We start from the raw sequence: 22,873 nt of genomic DNA, 5'->3' as shown, positions 1-22,873 counted from the left end.
AGGGACAAAGTCTTCAAGGCCGTGCCTGATTCCCATGTTGCCCAGGGGTTTCATGACCTGAAGAAAGCAACGGACAAAGAGATATACAGATGAGGCCTCAGACATCCCCACAAAGAGACATTGGGGGTTTGGGCAGGGGGGATGAAGGTAGGAAGAACAACGGTGGACCTGCAGCCCTTCTTAACATGCTCTGCTTCTTCATGCAAGTAACATGTGAACGGGACTCTAATCTTGTTGTTGGAGCCAGTGCATCAGGAATATTTTACGCTTTATTCCCATTTCTATTTCACTGTTGTTTCAAAATTGTTTCCAGAACACCGCCAGGCACAGTACGCTGCATCTTTCAGTAGATTCCTGTTTGTCCTCTCTTCCTTGCCAGTTCACACATGGACACTTGTACAGTTGTAAATTGCTGGTTGTGCAGATTTTTACCATTTCTGCCTATGCACAAATGATGCAGCACTGCAAAAAACCAAAAGGCGATCTTTGTATGATTTTAAGGATTATCCTTTCAATATTATTTTGTATAGTGTTTCACATGTGTGTCAATAAAACACTGCACAAAAACATATATTGGTGCAATCAGATGCACAATCACACAAGGACTGATTTTTTACCAGTTATTTATCAGTAATACAGAGGAAGGAAAGATGCTATGAAAAGAAAATCCAAGCTGAGAATTCTCCACTTCTGGAATATTAGAAATGCTCCTGCGGAACAATAAAACAGTGAACTGGGAAAAGTCCTCTCATCCCCAATGGGCACATTAGACCAAGACAGAGAATTCCTAGAGGGGAAAATTACATGGAGGAGCAAAGGGAGACTGCTGAGTATACTATCTAGAATGGAGAGCTCTATTACCAAATGAGGTGACACTAAATTTTAATGCATAACCCCAATAAATGGTATTGTTTTTGCTTTGAAATGGGTGGCTAATGGGACTGGATGGGGTTGCATACTATTATGAGCTGGTCTAGAATTTAGAAGACATTGGTCCGGGTTCATTAAGGGGTGCAGATGTCACTTCCAGACTCCTCTAATTTTGAGTTGGCCCCATCACTGCTTGCTATCCAACTTATTCTGCATCTCTAGTGAGTGAAAGAGCAGAAGGCACAAAGAGAAATATTTAGTGGCATGCGGTCAGTGGACTAGGGGGACTAGCCTAGCCCCCTAAATGTTCCCAGTTAAATTGGATTATTAAAGTATTAAAACCTGGTGCCTCCTTCACTGGGAAGCTTCTGCCCAGCTCAGGGAGGGAGGCGCAAGGCACACACACAACATTGGTGCCTCCCTGTCACCCTCACAAGTTGGCGCCTCTAGCCCTAACTGTTCCTCTATGAGAAATTTCACCACACATTCTCTTCCTAGATCAGCTCCTCTGCTTTTTCCCTGCCCAGGCCAGGCCCAACATGTTCTGCTGCCTGAGGTGAAGGGCAGAATGGCATCTCTCCCCATTCCACATACAGAAGGACCAGGAGTTGAAAAGTGATTCAGCCCTGGTGATGGGACGGTGTCATCCACCACACCTGAGATAGAAGGTTAGTATGGGCTGGGGTTGGGAAGGACATAGCATTCAGCTTATACAGTTCTGTTCTCCAAATGGCAACACATTAAAGACCAAGAAATCCTGAGTGAACTTGGCAACTCTTCACTGGGCAACCATCACAGGGTTGTGCTTGATGAGACAGGGAGGGAATTCCACAAACAAGAATGCCACTACGGAAAAAGCTCTTTCCTGTGGAGGGCAAAGAAGATATCCCCCCTCCTGCTTGCTGATCTAGCAAGGGCAAGTTGCCATAAAGAGAGGCACTCCCTTCAGTTCCAAGCCTATGAATTGCTCGCACATTGTCTATCCGAAATGATTCTCCAAACTTTAATTTTCATCTAACTTTAAAAGCAAAAATTTCATCTGATCCACAGCAATTTTTCATCTGATCCAAAGCAAAAACAAGAAAAACCAAAACCCTGGAAAATTCTTTCCTGTAAATGCATTTGTTTGATTTTTTTCTTCTCTTCTCTTCCCCTACTTAAATCATTTTACTGTTGGCTGTTCTTAGCCTCTTGCAAGCTCACTGCAACTAAACTCTGAAGGGCAGGAGGAATTTGGCTAAAGGAATCTCTTATTCAGCCTTACACCCCCCACACTCTAATGTACTGATAAAACATCAAAACACATTTTAAAAAGAAAAGTGCCACATTCTTCTGTGCTGTTAAATACTTTATGTTGCAATAATGAGAAAAATGGGGGGGGGTGTAGATTTGTGTGTGGAGGAGAGAGGTTGTGAGCTCAGCTCTAATAATGAAAACCCAGTTTAAACATGTGTTCAGATCCAACAAGGTTCTGATGTATAGGTGGGTGGGGAGGCAGAGAAGATTGAAGTTATTCAGTGGTGATGGGAATACACTCTTCACATGTTCAGGGGTACTCTCCTCATATTCAAGGGCTTAATCCCGATACCAAAAACTGACTCCTAGGCTGCATGCTGGTGAAGTCTTGACACAAATACCCCTAGCCCAGCACACAACTGCACAAGAGTTTCCATACTTTAATCTGTGACATTATTTCTTTGTGGGGGGGTCAGCAAATGATGAGAGTTTGAATGCTCAAAACACACCACTAGTGTGTATTGGAAGCCTCTTAGGCAAGACTACCTCCTCTCTGTATGACAGCCAGGAAGCTCTTGCCAGTGAGCCCTTTACTTGGGTGTAGCCCCTCAGCAGCTGCCCAACCATGAAGAACCCTGACCCCAGTCCTGCCAGCAACTTGTGACTTGATTTATTTTCATACAGAGTCTGGACCAGTAAATTTTAATGAAGGTTTAGTGTGTGTGTGTGTGTGTGTGTGTGTGTGTGTGTGTGTGTGTAAGTGTGGAGGTGAACATAGTTGCAAATGGTAACAAATAAAATAAAATAATCCATGCTGCTGGAATCCATCCATCTCCTCTGTATCCTGGCTCCCCACTCACAAGCTGCTGACATTATTTTTCTGTGATTGGCTGACACTTCTGTGCCTTGAGTGTTCCTCTCGCTGTAGGGTTAGTAGGATAATTGACAAACCACAGGGACTGGATCCCTGGATTAGGTTGACCGGACTGTCAAAACAGCCATGACAAACCCTCACGTCAATTTCTACAGCAAGTCAAGTCTATGAGGAAAAGTCTTTAGCTGAAATCTTTTCCCACTGCTTCAGCTGGGAAGAGTAGGGGAGAAAAAGGCATGTTTCTGTTTAATTCATAGAAAACCCTGCTCCCCAAAGTCACAATTAATTAGAGTATTTATATAAACATTTGGTGGGTCTCATTTGTGTACAGCACAATATGTGACACATGTCATTTCTCTTTCTGATTAGAGGAGTGACATTTTACAGTATATTCCGGGTGCATAATGCCAGTCATAGATAAAGTTGCTTATGCCTGCCCCCCCCCCCCAACCTGTATGGTTTGCCTGTACTGTATCTGTCTTGCATAATGCTGTGAGGTTTTTTTGTGGGAGTGGAGTGGGGAGGCTGTATGTCTAAGTCCCTTCTAATTCCCAGATCCAGCAAGCGTTACAATCTACCAGCTTCTTGGCTGTAGCCCTAAGCAAGGGGTCCTTCATATAAGAAAGGAAATTGCTCTGTGCCACAGGGTAAATGGGTAGCCGCCCCCGCCCCCCCACCCGCCTGACTGTTAGTGAGAAAGACAATAGCTAGGTTGTGGATCGAGGGCCCGACCCCGCTATGTGAAATAAATACACAAGGACACGTGGTATAAGGTTAATGGGCAAGAAAAGGCCACAACTTTATTGATTACAGCAGTGAAAAGGTATTGGCTTAGGCATTGGATGACTATAGGTGGTGGGTTTATTCAACAGTAGGTGGAGCCTGTTGATGCTCATCCAACTATAGGCTCACCCCCTGATGTCACCGAGGGTCGTGCCATGGCCTCCCGCCAAGCAGGCACCGGACGGAATACACGACCCCCAGATTCCTTTAACGGAATAACCCACGGTAGATAGCATAGGCGATGGCCACACCTAGCCCTTGACACAGCACAACACATGAATCCAATGCCTAACCTACCCACCAATACCACAAAAGTTGTGACGATTGCTACGAGGTAGGCGAAAAAACCAAAAGGCCTAATGCCAAATGGAAAAATTCCTACCAGGCCCCCCAGCCAATCAGGGCGACCAACCTAAGGTCCATAGCAAGGCCAAAAACCTAGACCCTGAGCTAAATGGGAGTGGAGGGTGGGTGACTCGCTGAGGGACGACGACGAATGAGGAGGAGGCGGAGCTGGCACCACAGCATTAAGCTGCTACACACGCCCCCCGGAGGCACCTGGTTGGCCACCTCCGGTGGGCGTGGGCGCCAGCCAGGTAGGAGGGGAGGGGGCTAATGCCCCCTACCAGGGGCGGAGCTCGGTCTCCCGCCCACAACCACTCCCCTCTCTTCCAGGGAGGAGAGTCTTTGTAGGTGAGAAGCAGAAGCAGAGAGGGAGAGCCATGCTTGATTTCTGCTTGAATCCAAGGCTGCAATTTTTTAAAGTAATTTTCGCAACAGAAATACTTGAAATTCTATATTTTAATGTCCTGGAGCAGGCACGGAAAAAAGAAAAGGATTTGTACGTTACCAGTGTCTTGGAGAAAAACCAAGTCTAGTAGTGGCATCACCAACATGCCTTTCTGCTGCCAGCCCCCCCAATTAATGGAGCAGTTTTGTAGCTTTTTTTTTTTTAAGGGCACAAGTGGTTTGTTTGCTTTTGCAAAGTGAAGGAGCACCTGATATATGTTTTTATAACCTTGCCTACAGCACAGGGGAAGGACTAGACTGAGAACCTCCATACGCATGTGAGAAAGGGGCAAAGTGCATACTGTAAGCAAATAAAGATGATCCTATGTCCATTACAGAGGACAGTCATCTACTTGAAGGAGTCCTCTCTCTGAAGGGCAACTGAGCCTGGGCACAATTTAAAGGCAGAGAACCATGAGCAGGTGGGGCTGGGGCCTGGTAGCTGCCCTTAGAAGTCAGCTCCTGGCCAGCAGATTGAACAGACACACAGAGAAGAAGAGTTTGGATTTGATATCCCGCTTTATCTTTTCTTTTTTTTGAAAAGATATTTATTGAGGTTTCAAAAATTATATAAAAAAACAAAAAAACAATAATACACAATAATATACACAAAACACAAACAAAAAACCAATATAATTTCAGTCCCTTATTTTCTTATCACTTACTTCCAAACTTAACACACAATTAAAAACACATAAAATTTCAGTTACTTATTTTCTTTTGACTTATTTCTCAGACCTCCTCACACCTCCCCTTCTTGTATTCCAATTCTAATTATTAACTCAGCAAATCCTTATTACTTATTTCTCAACTTTAACTTAATAATTTATCTTAAATTTATTTTTGCTAACCTTATTTTCATTTAATTTAATTCATTTTAGAAATCCAATTACCTTATCCAAACTTATACCTCGAACTTATACATCAATTCTTATTCTTAAAATGTTTTTTCCTAAGGTCGACCAAGGTTCCCTTCCACGAATTTCCCATTTTACAAACCAGTAACAAACACAATAAAGGCCAAATAAATTGTAACTATAAACCCTTTGGATTCCCAAACTCCACCCCCCCCCCTTTCCTGGCTTCAGCCCCCACAAGTATCCATCAGTCTTAATCTACTATCAGCCTGGAGATCTCACGTCCGAGACCCTTAATTCTCTCTCAATTCCTCTCTGCCGGTCTTTTTGATAGTCCCTAATATTAAACACCAAATCTTGGAGAAGCTCCAGCCCAACAGGAACCGTATTTCTTCCAGCTAGGCCTCCATAACATTCTCCTTTCCCTTCCTCCCCCACAACAAACACTCTGTGAAGTGAGCGGGGCTGAGGAATTTCAAAAAAGTGTGACTACCCCAAGGTCACCCAGCAGCTGCATGTGGAGGAGCGGAGACGCGAACCCGGTTCACCAGATTACAAGTCTACCGCTCTTAACCAGTACACCACACCAGCTATCGCAGTCTTCCCCACAATGGTGAATTGCATAGTATTTCTGATTAATTAGAGACATTCTTTCTAAATTTGCATCCAAACATATATTTCACTCTGTGCTCTCTTTTGAGTAACAGAGTTCCTCTTTTTTGGGAGGGGAGGTGATCGGTAAGTGGCATCCTATTGCAAATACATTTAAAAAAAAGTAATTGGAAGGAGACTTCAGGATGCTGCAAAACTGATTGGGAAAAGTACTGCGAGAACTGAATCCTTCCCCCACCTGCTTTGAGGGAGCAATTCTGAGCAAAAATTACCCAGCAAGAGAAAAGTTGAGCACTCCCTCCCCCTGCCTTATTCCCACCACTCCTAATTGCAGCCTCCTAAGGTTCCTTTTCTTTTTTCTTTTCCTCTTAAATGTTAATGACTCACTTACATTTATCCCCAGTCTGCTTTTTGTGTGTGTAAAGCTGAGGTGCTGATACTTATATACAATAAAAATGCTATGGGTGCCAGCACAACATGGCTGCCATGGGGGGGGGGGGTTACTCTGTACAGGTGAGTACTGTCACAAAAAAATGATTGTCCCCGTGATAACTTGTGAACCTGGGTTCATGCCATGAGTGAAGAAGCTGCTGCCACAGCTGTCATAAAAAGGCTGTCATTATCCTGAGTATACTGCATATGCATAAATAAATATCCTTTATCAAATATAATTAGCATCTAGAATATATTAATATTTTCAAGCACTTTAGAGGTTTAGATTCCACATAAGCATTTGCAGTCCTTTTTGCTGACTGCTTTCCTTAATTTTCTCTCATTTAAATGTCAAACAATAGCCTTCATTTGCTTCACTTTGTGACATTTTTAGCATTTCTTCTAGATTTTCAGAAATTCACTCATCCTAGATCTTTGAAATGACAGCTTGAGTGACATCTATTTATACAAATGTAAGAAAGAAGTGTTCCCTGTATGAACACTTATATTAAAGAAAATTAAAATGCAAATGCCAAAGAGAGTTATTTACTTAGTTCTGCCAGCTAGCACATGGGAGAGGCTCACATAGGACTGAAGAAATCTAATTATTACTTTTTAATATAAAAAAATCTTGAAGATTGTTCTTCGTGCCTCACTTGGGTTTTGGAATATGATCAAAAAGCTTTTAGAATAATCAGTGTTTCCATCTCCGCCTTCCTTTTTAATGAAAAGTTGGAAGAAAACAAATCCATGAATCTTTTACTTCATGTTAACATCTGCATAGTGTTGTAGAAGGTATGTCTAAATAAAAAAAGCACCACAGGATTCAATTCTGGTTGAGAAAACTGAGGTTTTGGGCTGCTGCATATCTGTCATAAAATATTATATCCCCAGCATTTTGGAAGATCATGTTCACTATGGTGAAAAAACTATTTAATGTTTAAGAAAGTGATTATCCATTTTCAGAAATAAAATGAAAGGACTTTGATCTAGCAAGTGTATGCAGACCAGCCAAGGTGTGTGTTTGTAGCATGTCTAAAAAAACTCAGTATCTTGCAGACCAGCGGTTTGCTGTGGAGTTGGGAGCAGGGAGGGGAGAGAGGGCATTTACCCTACTTTCTCCTTTCACCAAGCACACAAGATTTCAGCTCTTAAGAAAGGCATCGTTCTGGTTTCTGGAAAGGAAACTGTCTTTTAGCAAGTCAGAATGCTGATCTATCTTGCTCAGTATGTTTGGTATAGTCTCTATGAAGTTGAGTGCCAGTCGAAGCTTTCTTCCCAGTACTAATAGCAAGTGAGAGGGCACCAGCTTGGATTGGGTCTTCCATGTGAGAGGTGGGGGAAGGTATAAAGGTTCTCCATGTTCCTTCACCAGAGTCTAAGTCTGGCTCAACCCTCACAGTTACACTTAAAAAAACAAACCAGCAACACCACAGCTAATTTCCAAGCGGCTTAAAACTTAAATGGTTTCAGAAAATTAAGCCCATCCCTGAAATTACACCGAGACATCTGTCTGGGAAACTGCCATAGGAGTTATTCCACAGCTGGGATGCCACCACTGACAAAGCCCTCTTTTCCATAGCCACCCACTGCACCTCACTTGGCAGGGCTGCTCAGAGAAGGTTCTCTGGAGATTTCAGGGTCTGGATGATACTTTGTTGTTGTTGTTTAGTCATGTCCGACTCTTTATTTATTTATTTATTTATTATTATTTGTGACCCCATGGACCAGAGCACGCCAGGCACTTCTGTCTTCTACTGCCTCCTGCAGTTTGGTCAAACTCATGTTAGTAGCTTCGAGAACACCGTCCAACCATCTCGTCCTCTGTCGTCCCCTTCTCCTTGGGCCCTCCATCTTTCCCAGCATCAGGGTCTTTTCCAAGGAGTCTTCTCTTCTCATGATGCTGCCAAAGTATTGGAACCTCAGCTTCACGATCTGTCCTTCCAGTGAGCACTCAGGGCTGATTTCCTTAAGAATGGAGAGGTTTGTTCTTCTTGCAGTCCATGGGACTCTCAAGAGTCTCCTCCAGCACCATAATTCAAAAGCATCCATTCTTCGGCGATCAGCCTTCTTTATGGTCCAGCTCTCACTTCCATACATCACTACTGGGAAAACCATAGCTTTTACTATACGGACCTTTGTTGGTAAGGTGATGTCTCTGCTTTTTAAAGATGCTGTCTAGGTTTGTCATTGCTTTTCTCCCAAGAAGCAGGCGTCTTTTAATTTTGTGGCTGCTGTCACCATCTGCAGTGATCATGGAGCCCAAGAAAGTAAAATCTCTCACTGCCTCCATTTCTTCCCCTTGTATTTGCCAGAAGGTGATGGGACCAGTGGCCATGATCTTCGTTTTTTGATGTTGAGCTTCAGATCATATTTTGCGCTCTCCTCTTTCACCCTCATTAAAAGGTTCTTTAATTCCTCCTCACTTTCTGACATCAAGGTTGTGTCATCTGCATATCTGAGGTTGTTGATATTTCTTCCGGCGATCTTAATTCCGGCTAGGGATTCATCCAGCCCAGCCTTTCGCATGATGAATTCTGCATATGTTAAATAAACAGGGAGATAATATTCAGCCTTGTCGTACTCCTTTCCCAATTTTGAACCAATCGGTTGTTCCATATCTGGATGATACTAAGTAAAGGTAAATGACCCCTGGATGGTTAAGTCCAGTCAAAGGTGATTATAGGGTGTTGCACTCATCTTGCTTCATTTGTCCACAAACAGCTTTCCGGCTCATGTGGCCAGCATGAATAAACTGCTTCTGGTGGAACAAAACACCACGGCAGAAACCAGAGCGCACCGAAACGCTCTTTACTTTCCCTCCATAGTGTACCTATTTATCTACTTGCACTGGCTTGCTTTCAAACTGCTAGGTTGGCAGGAGCTGGGACAGAGCAACGGGAACTCACTCTGTCACAAGGATTTGAACCTCCGACCTTCCAATCAGCAAGCCCAAGGGGCTCAGTGGTTTAGACCACAGTGCCATCTGTGTCCCCTGGGGGCCCCAAGCCATGAATGGCCTTACAGATTAACATTAGCAGTTTGAATTGGACCTAGAAAGGACTTGGAGTCAGTCTCACACTGTTATAACATCTTAACAGCCCTGGGTGCTGTCCTGCTTCTTGCTGAGCAGCAGGAGCTCCACTGGACCTAGCTAGCACTCTGCAGGGATTGAGTGGGCACTATGGGGCACTCTCCATAGTTCCATCACACCATCTGTCTTTCTGTACTACAGAGTGCACTCATGTAGTAGTAACATACTTAGGGTAAAATAATAGGAACAGCTTTGACTCTCATTCCATTGCCTTTGGGTTCTTCTTCTAATAATAATAAAAAAAACCTGATTTCCAGAAAATGTGTTTTAAAGGAGACAGACCACTTTTATCCAAACAGGTCAGGAGAGGACAGAAGTCTTCTGACACACACACAAAGAGGTTGTAGCGTTTAGTGAGGGTATAACCTTACCTGATGAATTCCGATTACATCCTCATTTGACTCACTTAAACGGCCACAGAACGTCTCTTAACACCCAGTGAACTAAACACATGGAAGGAGAACTTAGTATAAAAGCTATTATCATATTCATTTCTTTTACACTTCTGAGAACATTGCTTATGGCACCTTACAAATTCCTGTGAATTTCCTTTTTAGTACCTTCGATAGAGGGTGTGAAAGAGAATATGATCAAAATTGAGGCTGAAACATCTCCATAGGCAAAGAAAAAAAGTGGGGGGAGCCTGCCTGGGAAATCAGGCCTTAAGGAGAAGCAGCAGAACAGCTTTAGTCTCAGTTTTTGCAGCAGAGTGTCTTTGTAAGTGTTTTATGCAGAAAGGAGTATAGGATATAACCTTAGCTCATTTTGTTAACATGCTGGCTAATTATCCGCTTCAGATAAAAGCTTACAGATATAAAGGCACAACCTAATAACTGATTAGATACTCACTTAAGAAACAACAACAACTGTCTTTTGATTCCGTTATTGGCAAAATGCCCACTGAGCACTAGGTGGAAATCTGGATGTAAAGATAGGTTTCATCTGCATGGGTGGCTGAGCTTTGGTTGTTGTCCACCTCTGGTGCATTCTTGACCTGTGGCTCCCATTCATGGCATCCTTGGGTTGCTTGCCATGCAAATAAGGTTAACGGGATTGGTGGAATGGTGTTGACGTGGTCCTGGCTCTTGTTTGCTGATATGTCTGGATATTAGCCCCACAGCCCACAATGGAACAAAGGAAGCTGCCTTATGTGTACTCAGAGCAGTTTTACATCTTACACAGTTTTAGCTACGTTGACTGTCAGTGGCTCCCTAGGGTTATTAAATAGGGCTTTCCCCAGCTTTGTTTGGAGATGCCAGGGACTAAATATGGGCATGTGCTGTACCACTGAGCTATGACCCTTTCCCATCATGCACCACATTATTATCACACCACTTCACTCTTTTGAAATAGTAAGTGCATGGCCGTTAAAAAGAGTAACGAAAACAATATGAAGGTGGGTAGAAACAGCATGGCATCTCTGCATTTTAAATGTTCACTTCATATGCAAGGAAATGAATTTCTTTGCTCCCTGAAAATTTACATTTTGTGTTGAAAACAGCTCATCTTATCGTCATTAATTACATATGTTTACAATGTGCATATGTTTTTTTGCTGTCCTAGTGCTGTTGGTTGCAGTGTATTTAAAAGTCAGATGAAAGAAAAATGCAAGCAAACAGAGTTTTTTTCCAATGCTTTGATGTCTCTAATGCTCCATCAACTAGCTTATTAAACCTTACACTCTTCGTACTCTAAGCAAAAGCTTGAGTGCTTTACAAGGTGTCTAAAAATATACTGTGATCCTTAAAAATATGATCATATTTATCGGACAAGACAATAAATAATAGATGGTGCTCAAGCCCTCTTTTATATTTTATTCACCTCTGCATATAAGTTTAATCAGGGCAGCAGCATCAGCAGCCTATGGAGTGGCACTGAGCAAAAATAAATAAATAAATAGCCAAGTGGAAGATGTCCCTTTATTCTGCCTGCATCACAAGTCAATTAACACAATAGCATTCAGCTAATATTTGGCTACTGTTCAGTATTGAATCAATGCTGTTCAAATGAAGAGGGGGATTAATTTCTTTCTTTGTAACATAAATTTGATAAGGATTCAATATTTTGTAAGGGGGCAGGACTGGTTAGCCAAGAAGAAGCTTTTTGTATGCAAATATTTGGCCCAGAAGGAGTGTAAGAGCTGGTTCTCATGACTGATGAATCCCACTGATTACTGAATTTTACATTTATTTAATTTTATATTTATTAAAATTATTAAAATTTGAATGCTACCTTTTTGGAGCCAAAAGGGATCTACAGAGTAACTAATGACAATGAAATAGGCAAAATAGCAAATTAATAAATAATACACAACAAATGATCAGCCAGCAGTTAACTATTGGTAGTGGTCCAGTAGGTCAGAATGTAATTCCTTTTAACAAAGTGTCCCTGATTCTCAAACCCCAGAGCATATTAAAGTAAGATATGATCATGTGAAGACCGCCATAGAAAGCATGGATGGGGACTAAGGGGTCATCCACACTACTGTTTGTTCTGTGCTTTCTCAGCACGGTTACGAGAGCTTTTTCGTTTGTCCCTCCTATTGTTGAGTGTATCACCTCAGCTCAAACATAATCCTTTTCCATGGAGACAGTTCATACATTTGGCTGAGGTTCATACATGTGGCAGTCAATGTGAGGCTGTTGCTGAATATGGCTGTCCTATATTGTGTCCCCCTTACAATGTTTAATGAGAGTCTAGCCCACATTTCCCTGTGCTTTCTTGTCGCAATCAATGACAGCCAATCATGGGCAGCATAAATCAGACAAAATGTTTCAGAGAAAGGAGAGAGAATTTGAGATGGGACCTGCCATTCGTGGTGGCAGCTCCATTTCACCCTTTGAGAGACTTTCAATTTTGAGTAGACAAGTGATGAGAGAATAAGTGTTTGTACCTACAAGTATGAACCAGCCCTGAGGCACAGTTTTGTCTTCAACGATTTGATCTATGATGCTAGGACGAGGTGGCACCTCGCTGTGCCATCTTCCAGGAAGGAATGGTGTTAGAGTAGCCAGATACCATCAATGATCATAGGCAAAATGGTTGAAAACAAGTCTAGAACAGAAATTTCACAGAAAAGGAATGGTGGTTGTTAACTACTATGGCAAATAAGAATACCATGATACTCAATTGAGAAAGGTGGGCCTTTAAAAGGAAGAGGTTTTGTTAATGAGGATGCATGTTTGTCCTTCAACTCTCAATCTCTTCAATGTGTTAACAGGATCCTTGGTTCTATACTATGATCATTGATTGCTCTTTTCCAACAAAAGTAGAACTAACCATAGCATGCTGAAAGAGTAGAATATGAAGTATAAGTTGAAGTTTCTTGTTAGCACTGAAGGCATGAATGTTCTAATCATTATTCCGCTTTGATACACACACACACACCATTCTAACAAATTATTAAAGAGAAAATTATACTTGCGAAAATTAATCATGATAGACTTGTGTATTCCAGATTCACCAAATTTTTCAACAGATGTTTATAAACACATAGGCTGGCTTATGAAAATGTAATGAACTCTGGTCCATCACATGCATGTATATCACTTGATAATGTGTTGCTTGATAACTGGAATGTGCAAATAGACTCCCTTAGGAAATGTTGCATTTGAAACAGCATTGGCTAATTTTAAATTAGTTAGGTGTGTAATGGCTGATTCACATTATATGATACTGTACCCAACAAGTGATGCTATACACATGTGAACCAGCTTTTAACAAATAGTTTTGGTGTGAGTTCTGTGGACCTAGGAGTTGAAAGCATAGAAATGCAAGAGATGCATGTTTAATCCTTTTAAAATGAAGCAATTAGAAAACTTGGCAACCCACAACTCTAAGAGCCCCCCCCCCAACCCAAATATCTAATATAAGAACAACAGTATAGGCTTGTTACCAGGTGTGTGTTGTCCTGTTCTATAGAGAATGAATTAACTGTACTCTATAATTAGATAATTAATACTGTATATTTTAATACAGGAAAGCACAGAGAGCTTGAGATAAGTGCTTTCAACATCCATATAAATAAATAAAGTATCTAAATATTTCAGTTATTTCTGTCACTGGTTTCCCACATACAACATATTGCCCTCATAGCTAAATGTAGGCCTAAGGAGAAAGAAAGGACAATACTTCCTTTATCTCTGTTTCCCTTTCTTAGGATTGTTTCCCTTGTTCTCTTAGGAGCTGCAACGATATCTGAAGAAACATAGAAATGACCCAATAATATTCCTTCTGGATATCATAGCAGTAATATCTACATTCGCCTGGGCAAGCGGGTTGAGATGTTTCTCTTTGACACATGCCAATCTCTCAGCAGAAGTTGTGGTAGTTATGTTGGTAGCTGGTCAGCCAATCTTTCACCCCAAGATTTCTCTGGAGTTTGGGTTGCCACAGAAATGCTGTGGGGCACTATTCTTCTGGGCCTGAGCACAAATCTTTACATTTATGGCAGTGTGATATGTTAAGGAATAAGGGTAAATACATCTCCAAACTGATTTCAGCTCAGTTACATTGCACATCCGGGTGGCACTGGGGTTTAAACCACAGAGCCTAGGGCTTGCTGATCAGAAGGTCGGTGGTTCGAACCCACATGATGGGGTGAGCTCCCGTTGCTCGGTCCCTGCTCCTGCCTACCTAGCAGTTTGAAAGCAAGTCAAAGTGCAAGTAGATAAATAGGTACCGCTCCAGCGGGGAGGTAAACGGTGTTTCCGTGCACTCCTCTGGTTTGCCAGAAGCGGCTTAGTCCTGCTGGCCACATGACCCAGAAGCTGTACGCCGGCTCCCTCGGCCAGTAAAGCGAGATGAGCACCACAACCCCAGAGTTGTCCGCGACTGGACCTAACACTCAGGTGTCCCTTTACCTTTACCTTTTTACATTGCACATCCGGTTCCACATAATTTCTGCTACTGATTCTCTCCTCCTGCCCCCAATACTAGTCCTCAAATATGCAACCAAGATGTTCAAGGGTCTGGAAACCAAGCCTTATGAGGAAAGGTTGAGGGAGTTGGGTATGTATAGAGTTGGGTATGTAAAGAGATGATTAAGAGGATATATGATAGCCATCTTCGAATAACTAAAGGGCTGTCACCTGGAGGATGGAGCAAGCTTCTTTTCTCCTGTTCTGGAAGGTAGGACTCAAACCAATGGCTTCAAGTTACAAGAAAGGAGTTTCTGACTAAACATCAGGGAAAACTGACTGATGGTAAGAACCATTTGACAGTGGAACAGACTCCCTCCTTTCTTGGAGGTTTTAAAGCAGAGATTGGATGGCCATCTTGGGATGCTTTAGTCAAGATTCCTTTACTGCAGACAGATGGACTAGATGACCCTCGGGGTCCCTTCCAACTCTACAGCTCTAAAATTCTATGAATTAGGGACCAAGTACCAAATGTATGTGAACTATTGGTACAGAGGTTCAGTGAGTTCCATAATCTCTCCCTTTTCTGCAGCCCCATATTACCCACGTGCAATCTTTTATTGTGGTGTATGGTGTCCACGCAACCACTGACATGAACATCCCTGAGGACAATTGCACAAAGGAAAATAGAGCTATAAAAATGACAGCATGTGCCAATCTTAGGTACTTGTCTAATTGGGGGTGGGGGTGGGGAGATGATCAGAGGATACCTTGATTTATCTTCCTGCTAGCAAAATGTCTTCAAAACCAAACTATAGCACTTGCCAAAAAAAAAAAAAAAGAGCAGCCTCAAGCTGGTTTTTGATGTAACTGAAACAGTTTGGAGAACTCTCACCGCGCACAGAAAAAGGGACCAATCCTGACTATGTCGTGACACTGCACCAAGACCCTCACACAAGACAGCCATCCTGCTGTGGATTGTGGCCTAAAATAAACCTTAAAAGTGGTTCAAACTTTAAATCCCTCATTTTCTTTTCAAACTAAAGTGATAGCTTCTTCTCCCTCTAGGCTTAACCCAACTGCAAGTCTTTCATTCTTCTTGAATGATGTTCCCAAATAAAACTGGCTCACTGGAGTAAGAAGGAGCAGGTTTAGAGGATGCCAGCTACTGCTCCCCCCTCCCTCTTTTCCTATGGCAGTGTAAGGAGGTGCAGAGCTTTTAATCCCATATCTCTGGATAGGATTCAGCAGGCTTAGCCTGACTTTTCAAGCAACACTAAATACCATTTCAAGTACAGCATTCTTGCAAGGGCTGCAACATTCACCTGTTTTGCTATTTTCCCCATTTGACATATCAACAGGTTTGCCAACAATTGTTGATTATTATTATTATTTTAGTAGTTGTTAATGATGATTATATAATGTTATTAAGGATGGTCACATTCTGCAGTCTCTTAGTAAATCCATGCAGTCATCTCAGATGGGGGGGGGGGCTGCACTTATAACTCCAAAGGCAGCCTCTGGGTCAATGCATGAAAACTCTAAGGTCAAGATGTTGTCAGTAATGAGATCAAAAGTTCACATAGCCCTTTGTACAACACAGGAGAATTCTTCTGTTTCCTCTGGTGCTGTATAATGCTAATTTTCCTAGCAGAAAGCTGTTGCAGGGCATTTCAAATAAAACATCAGTCCAACGCGGATTCACATTTATTGCTTGAGTGGAATGTTTGAGGGTTGATGTGGCTGAATTGCTAAAGACATTACAAGCACCAATGGTTATATTTCATTTAAGAGGAAAGAGTTAATTGCACATTTTTTCTTTCAAAAATGAGATTTTGAGTTTAATCCTTCCCTGACTATTGGAATGTTGTTATTAGTATTACTAACAATAAAACGTGTTCAAACATTCTCTCTTTTTCAAGTGAAATATTCTCTCTTATTCAAGAGGGCGCAATTGTATTGATTAAGGCAAAGCAAACATTTATGTGTGGATTTGACCCTTGCAAGCCCAGAGACCTGAATTTCCCATTTCATTGGTGCCAATAACAATTAGAAATTATTGTCAAGAACCTACGGTAACTAGGATTGTGGGTTCGAGAGCAGGGATCAAAAGAACCAATTCTGAGAAAGTTAAACTCACACAGGATAACCTTATTTGACCTCCCCAATGCAAAATTTGATAGAAACAATTGATTCCTCCACCATTATCACTTCGCACTCTGGGGATGGTTCTGAACGATCAGGAATCAATGCTACTGCTTATAATAAGGTATCACTCCTACATACGGTAAGTTTTACATGCTTAGCTAGTTTTAATGAAACCATCTGTATGTATACTTTCATGGGATGACTAGGAAAAACCTTGGACAAGCGCTAATTATCACTGCCACTGGGGAAAGCCCAGGGTGTTGGATGCTAAGGAAACTGCTTAATGGTGTAAGAAGTCAAAGCTTGAATCTTGTACCATTTCAGGAAGCAAATTATCAGGAGCAAAAGCTATTCTGTCAGGCCAGAGCAGAGGGAGAAGGGAGACTGCAGAGCCCCCTCTGTCAGCTCAGCTGAGTGACCAGCCCCTCTCTCAGTTGTTGTCTAGCAGCAATTCTTCTGTAGCTGAGCAGAGGTAGAGACAGGTCCTGTCCATTTGCTCAGGTGAGATGCCACAGGCTGAAGTCTCCTCCTTTCTTTGAACACTTCCCATTCCAGCAGATCATTCTGGGAACTAGAGCTTGAGTTTGTTCCCCTTCCTCTTCCATGTCAAGACTTTTAGAGTATAAAGCTCAGGGCAGGGACTGTCTTGTTGAGAATTGTAAGCTGCTCAAGCAACCTTTTTAGATTTTAAAAAGCCATGGCAATTGAGAGTGTAACTGCTTTGTATACAGAAGGTCCCAGTTTCAACCTCTGCCATCTCCAGGTAGGGCTGCGCGAGACCCCAGTCTAAAACATTGGAGAGCTGCTGCCAGCCAGTGCAGACAATACTGTGTTTGTTGAACCAGTGGTGTGACTCAATATAACACACCTTCCCATGTTGTACTATTTCTAGGAAGACCTTGAACTAGGCAGGGGAGCCAAATCAAGAGGGCAAGTTGACTTCTTGCCTGCTCAGTACTTGATCCTGCCTGGCTGTTGCTACAACAGGTCATTGCATTTGTAAAAAATCATGCACATTAAATGTAAAAAATGCATTTAACGTTTAGTTTGTTCTTAAGAAAATTAAATAAGGCAGGATCCTTTCCAAAGAAAAAGCACCCATGACTCTTTCTTAGAGTTATACGACCCACACCTCTACATTAAACCTGTATCTGTTATATTTTTATTTCTTCAATAGTGGCATAGTGTAAAAATATTGTGTTCTCTTTTCTTTTCTTTTCTTTTCTTTTTTCTTTTAAACCAAACTCGACTCCTTGTTAAAACAAACCCAGAAGGGTACACATCTGATAGAGATTGAGGATTAAGCTATAATTAAAGTCAATATCATTGCCCATCCCTGCTTTGCCAAGTAATATATATTTCAGTCAGGGCACTTTGGGGATTTCTCTCCGTGAGGCCTGCTCCTGCCCAAATCAGTGTGTCTTTCCCTTTGATATTCCCACAGTGTTCACATATACCCTCAAACACACACAGCTCAGGGTAATATGTCTCTAATGCGATGAAATCAATGGGAACACAGCCTTTTTTGCCTGACAGTATTGTCAGGCTGTATTATCTGGTTTAGGCTGTGGCTTCAGTTCATAGCAGTCGTCAGTTAAATTTCCCTTTCTGAAGCTGAGCAAAGTGTGGTAATGTCACAGCCACAGGCGACTGCTGCTCATAGGATGGTTTACTGGTAGAGTTTAGCCTCCTGGCTTGTCACAGTGTATATATCTCAGGGTCTTCTTTTCCTTCGTAGTCAGAGGTTTCCAAGAATGTTGCCTGGAGCAGTCATGGGATGCAAAAAAAGAGAGATTTTTGTTCTGCACTTAGCAACATTACCACACTTCACACTCACTTTCTGATATGGGGAAATTTAACTGACTGCTCTGAACTAGATATACCAGATAATACGCTCTGACAGTGCTGTGGATAAAGGCTGGCAAACCTACTAATTTATATTTCATTATCCCTGCACTCAGCTTAATCTGTTATCTTTTGCTAAACATTACAAAGATCACAACGAGGGCTGAACCCAAAGGGGAGAAAACAGGACCACAGTTACCTCAGAAGACGGGGTTTCAAGGAGCTTGATGGCAGAGCTTGGATACTAGCCCTTCAAAAGGAAAGCGTGTGACAACATAGACCTATAAAGGCATTAAATTAAGCCCTTGAAGAGGGCCGAGGGAATGAGCTCCACCTCCTCTGACACCCTTTTTGCAGCCTTCCAACTTGTGGAAGGTGGCTGCTGGAAGTACGAGGCCTCCTGGGTGTGTGGAGGCTCCCCATGTCTTCGAGAACCCCAATTATGCAGAGTCCCCATGGATTCCTGCTCCCCGCTTCAGAATGCCACCTTCACAAGGCAACAGAAATAGTGATGAAGGAAGGTGAGACTGATGCACTCACCTGCACTGCCTCCCTCACATGTTGACTCGTGAAGAGGACTTGTGAGTTTGACAAACAAGCATGATTCTGGATTATCCCCTCATCTAGGTGGAATCGGGTTTATTTTTCTAGTTTACATTAAGCATACCTTTATATAGGCCCAGGATAGTTTACATGGGGTTTCTGGAAGAAATGCCCAGTGAGCCAGTCTGTTGCTGAAAATGCTTGTAAGCTTTCCTAATGCCAACTTAGGCCTTCTCTTGTCCTAATGCTTTTGTCCGTGGGAGACTGCTCTTTGCTCCGATTTAGCACTAGAGAGTGGGTTTTCCTTGGTAAAGGAATGGGGTAAGGGGCTAACCACTCAGACCTATGCTTTCTAGACACAGGAAAAGCAGAAGTGTGGATGAACCCTCTGCTTTAGCAATGTAACATCATGTGCCCTCAGACCATTAGCAGGTAGAAGTGGTATCACCTGTGATTTCAAAGGCAGACTTTAGAAAGTGTTAGCTAATGTATCTGGATCAGTACTGCTCGTCAGTTTCCAGAATCTTGTAGTTGGGTCACTAGGCTGCAAATGCTGGGTAATGGGGACTATGGGGCACAACAGAGAGGAAGGAAGAGTAGGACTTCTTGGTGAAGGGTTGGGGCAGCAGATGTGTCATAAAAGCATTACCTAGACTCCTTTATACACCTCATAAATACACATCAATGAAGCCCCAAAGCTCAAGCATAAGAACTAGAATACGGATATGATAATATTGGGTGGGAGGCAGTGGGAGCCATAGTTACAAAAGAAAAGCACTAGTTAGTAGCCATAACTAAGTCTTTTTTAGTTTATGGAAAATACTTGTAGCTCTTTGAACATAAATCTGCCATTTTGACCTTCAAGAACCCGTCTTAGCTCTTTAGTGGCTAAGTAATTAACAACCCTTCTTTTCTTGCCTTGATTTCTAATTTATTTACATTGACGGACCCTCATGCAACATCAGTCCTAGTTTCTGAAAAAGATCAAAATATGATTGACTGCAATTGTCTTGGCTTCAGATCTGATTACCCTACAAAGACTGGCCTGGCTTAGGTTTTCAGTGATTTATCGATTGCCAGATCTCAAGGTTTGTTTCCATGGTTGGAATATTGCTTTCTTGAATTCCCTGTTTAAAAGAGTGTTCTCCCACTATGGGAAACTCAAATTTATCCTTCCTCTGTCATAGTAAAGTTCCCTTACTCAGTCATGGGCCACAGCCCTAGACACCCACGGCATGGAGGTGAAGAACAAAAGCATACATAATGGGAGACATTTTTGTAGATTTGTATTAAACCAGTCACCCAGAAGAAGTCCATGTCAGATGGCAGGGTGCTTGGCTGCAGTTTAAATATTTACAACATACTGTATTTTTTGCTCTATAAGACACACCAGACCATAAGACGCACCTAGTTTTTGGAGGAGGAAAACAATATTCTGAATCTCAGAAAACAATATTCTGAATCTCAGAAGCCAGAACAGCAAGAGGGATCGCTGCGCAGCGATCCCTCTTGCTGCTCTGGCTTCTGGGATAGCTGTGCAGCCTTTATTCGCTCCATAAGATGCACACACATTTCCCTTTACGTTTTAGGAGGGAAAAAGTAAGTCTTATAAGAGCAAAAAATACGGTATACAGATTTATACACCATTATCTGGCACACAAGGTACTGTCTAGAATTGTAGATATAGTTTCATGTGGAATCTGGAATAAATTGCTCAAGGTTAATGTTTTAAAAGTGTACTTACACCCACATCCTAAGGCTTTGTATCAACATATCTGCAACGTCAGAGTACCATTCCTGTAATACCTATATTCTGACATGGTTTGTGCCATTTCATTGGTGCTGTAACAGCCACACGCTTATCCCACCTAAGGACAAGGTAGCCAGTCATAGGCTGTGTACACACTAACCTGTTTCTAGCACAAAAATGTAGTTTCCCCCACTCAGGAATCATTAATGCCACACAAAGTGCTTCATTTTGCCACCTCAGTTATAGAGTCAATATAGTATTCAAAATACTTTAGTATGATGCAGGCACAAGCGACTTCCTGTTGTTTTGGGAATATTTGCATGGAAAGTGATGTGATGCTAAACACCACCTGTGGGGAAAAGCTGTAGTCAGATAGCACAAGCACACCCACTCAGCTCACACATTGCTCCATAAATACATTACTTGGAACATTAGCTTTCCAAAGAAGGCGCTGGATACATTGAATTAAAAAATGGAGCATTCTAGTCTTAAAACTGAAAAGAAAACAGAAGAGGGTATCTGAGTTAAGTGTATAGAATACCACATAAAACCCTTTTATGTTCAGATTACAGATAGGTAGCCGTGTTGGTCTGCCATAGTCAAAATAAAAAAATTCCTTCCAGTAGCACCTTAAAGACCAACTAAGTTAGTTCTTGGTATGAGCTTTCGTGTGCATGCACACTTCTTCAGATACACTGAAACAGAAGTTGCCAGATCCTTCTATATAGTGAGAAGGTGGGGAGGGGTATTACTCAGAAGGGTGAGTAATACCCCTCCCCACCTTCTCACTATATAGTTGGTCTTTAAGGTGCTACTGGAAGGAATTTTTTTATTTTTATGTTCAGAGTCAGTCATCAAAGCTTTATTTAACAAGTTTCTATGTGAATTTGAGGAATCTCTGAGACTGCATTTTTAAAAATCTCCGTTTTTTAAATTTTTATTAATGTTGCTATCTCATGTAATATTCCTTTGCTCAGTATTTCTAAAACACACATATAATTTGGGCTTTAAAAAAAAGTAGCACTGTTCCTTAGTAAGTGAAGATGGTCTTGTACACAGCAAGTGGTGGTGCCATAACTTCCCCCTTATGCACTGCTCGGACTGTGAGCATAGGGCTGCTTCTCAGAATGGCCACATTAGTAAAAAAAGACAAGCATATTGTACCAGTTGTGAATGGTATATGCATCTCACAAGTGCAATGCTTCCCTTTAAAATACACAAAGGTAGGGTCCAGTTCTCCCTCTCCTGGTGGCCAGTCCAGTGTACAGTATTCACAAGATTAAAAGCTACGTTTGAAACAAGAGTGGCCTTCTTGATTGACACAGCACACTTGTATTGTGTGCATATATGTCTATACTCAAGTACAGAATATCTCATGAATGTTACTTTTTTAAAGATGTGGCTTCCATAAAATATGCATTGATTTTACCCTTTTAAAGTGGGATTTTCATGAAGCTCTTAATGGAGATATATCTAATTCTTTTGTTTATGCAGTTGGGACAAAGTTGGGCAGATAGGGCTGGGCAGATCTGGTACAAAAATGTGTTGCATGACTTTGGGGGGTAAAACCAAGATTTTGATTTACAGTTTTATGTGCATTTATCTTATGTTGGTCTACTGTATCTGAGAGTATATGTGTACCCTCTACATCTGCAGTTGCCTTACTGCCTATCTGCTATGTTTTATTTATGTATGGAGGTGCTTTTATCTTATGCTGGTCTATGACTGTAATAAAGATTTGGATTGGATTGACTTTGGGGGAGTTTCTGCCGTGAAGATAAAAAGGGAGGGGTCCTCATGGAAGAAGGTTAAGATATTAATATAGGAATTAAAAGGATTACTGGTGTAATATTCTTTTAAAAAGGGGGGGGAATGAGCCATTCTTCGGGACTTACTTTGTTCCTATTTAATAAACTGGATATGATACAGTGGTACCTCGCAAGACGAATGCCTCGCAAGACAAAAAACTCGCTAGACGAAAGGTTTTTCCATTTTCGATTTGCCTCGCAAGATGAATTTTCCTATGGGCTTGCTTCGCAAGACGAAAACGTCTCGCGACTTTGTTTCCTTTGTCTAAAAACAAAGACATGTTTTGTTTATAAAGTTAATTTATTTTCCCTTCAATTTTTGAACTGCTCTTTACAGTATGTGTGACTTTAAAGAGCAGTTAATAAACTGTTG

The sequence above is a fragment of the Podarcis liolepis genome, assembly GCF_965112155.1.
Source record: "Podarcis liolepis genome assembly, chromosome: 3".
In the NCBI taxonomy this organism is placed as follows: Eukaryota; Metazoa; Chordata; class Lepidosauria; order Squamata; family Lacertidae; genus Podarcis; species Podarcis liolepis.
Note: the sequence above shows the minus strand (reverse complement) of the source record.